This window comes from Nanorana parkeri, unplaced genomic scaffold (assembly GCF_000935625.1).
Source record: "Nanorana parkeri isolate BGI_ZX_2015 unplaced genomic scaffold, ASM93562v1 scaffold506, whole genome shotgun sequence".
NCBI classification, from domain to species: Eukaryota; Metazoa; Chordata; class Amphibia; order Anura; family Dicroglossidae; genus Nanorana; species Nanorana parkeri.
This window is the reverse complement of record NW_017306774.1, coordinates 656,714-658,583: the sequence shown is the minus strand read 5'-3', so window position 1 is coordinate 658,583 and position 1,870 is coordinate 656,714. Positions and strand designations below refer to the sequence as shown.

General features: G+C 47.1%; 1 protein-coding gene across 3 annotated transcripts in view; it reads left to right on the top strand.

Annotated features, from left to right (window-relative positions):
- Positions 1-1,870, top strand: part of KIRREL3 (kin of IRRE like 3 (Drosophila)) — a 338,979-nt gene that overhangs the window by 46,544 nt on the left and 290,565 nt on the right. The window lies entirely within an intron of this gene.

The window sequence follows — 1,870 nt, the reverse complement described above, 5'->3', positions numbered from 1 at the left end:
CTCTCAGTGACTGTTTGTATGTGTGGGGGGGGGGCGGGGGACTTTTTTATTTTTTTATTTGTGTCTAATTTTTTATCTAATTTTTTTACACTTAACTTTATTGCTATTACATACAATAGGGAGCTAACAAGCCCCCTATGTGATAGTAAAAAGTAGGGATGCACCGATACCGATACTAGTATCGATATCAGTGCCGATTCCGAGTATTTGGGCGAGTACTCGTACTCGCCCAAATGCTCCGATGCCTAGCACGAGTATTTCCGATATCAGGAAGCCAGGCAGCGCATCCTTACACACTGCCCGGTTTTGCGATTGGCCGGAAGCTGGCCTCGTGAGTTAAGGTTACCTTACCTTAGTATGTGCAGCCTGTCTCGTCATCTCATGACAAGAGAGCATGGAGCCGGCCTCCCGACCAATCAGAAAGCAGGGTGTCGCGTCATTACACGGCGCCCGACTTCTTGATTGGCCGGCTAGACGGCTCCGGCTGGGTACCGGACGAAGGCCGCGTTCTCGCTGGAGAGGCCCCGGGGGATGACAGGCTGCACATACTAAGGTAAGAGGGGACTTTTTTGTTAATCGGGAAGCCGGGTGACGACTCTATACACACTGCCCGGCTTCCCGGCTAATCAGGAAGCCAGGTGGCGAGTCATTACATGCCACCTGGCTTCCTGAATGGGACTTCCGTTACTCGGTAATTGGTATCGGCGAGTACCGAAAAAAAATTATCGGTACTCGTACTCGGTACCAAAATACCGGTATCGGTGCATCCCTAGTAAAAAGGATATGACAGGTCCTCTTAATGGAGACATCAGGGATCTATTAGACCTCCAATGTCACCTACGAATCCCAAAGAAGCTGATGAAGTACAGATCTGCTTCGCCAGCTTCTTCCCCCAGCCACAGCAGCCGGAGGAATGACAACTTGAAACTGAAAGTGTTGCAATTCACCACGCTTCCGGGTTCACTGATTAATGGGGTGATCCGCCCCTGCAAGTGTGCTGATCTCTGATCAAGGTGCACAGACCCGCCTTACAGGTCCTGGGACTGTGGAGGGAACAGCAGAGCCTTGGAGGAGGGACACACTCCCCAGCTCCATACAAGCGATAGGCCTGCTCTATCGTTCCGAATCCGAATTCCGAATCCGAATTGACTTTCACACACGAATCCTGAAAAACGAAATAACACAAATCCGAATTTAAAACGAAAAAAAACTAAACTAATTTTTTGGCAGTGCACATGTCTAATATGTATTATATCTGTTCAATGAGTGCAAAAAAATACCCTGTTGATCCTGGCAGAAATCCTCAGAGCTGATATCTTCCTGCGCTCACTGTTATCAGTTACATTGTCCCCAGCAATCTCTGTGGAATACAGAAATCTGTTATAGAGATGAGAAGAGAGTAATGTCTTCTTTAGTCCTAAGTGGATAAATAGAGGAACCCTCCGCACACCTTACAGCAGTCCAGGCCTATATAAAAGATGGTGCTCGCAGTGATAACCACGGATGGCGCAGTGCCGACACAAAATCACCAGCACTCAGCGATATAATTCAGTATGTCCATTTATTGGACAAAGACGTCACAATAACAAAAGCCAACGTTTCGAGACCGCACCGGGTCCCTTCCTCTATTCTATAGTCCTAACACACTTCCTGTTCCTAGGGTGACAATGCTGCTACTCCATAGATCCTGTATAATGAGTGAGTTCTGTCACCTTTAGGGCAGGAAATATGTTACTGGCAGGATCACCAGATGAAAATAAAGTAAAGAAAGCCTTAAAAAAAGAAGACTAACGCAGCCACCACATAACGTTGAGCTTCAATGTATCAGATTTTTGTTCTTGGGTCTAGATATGCTCTTAGTATGCACCGG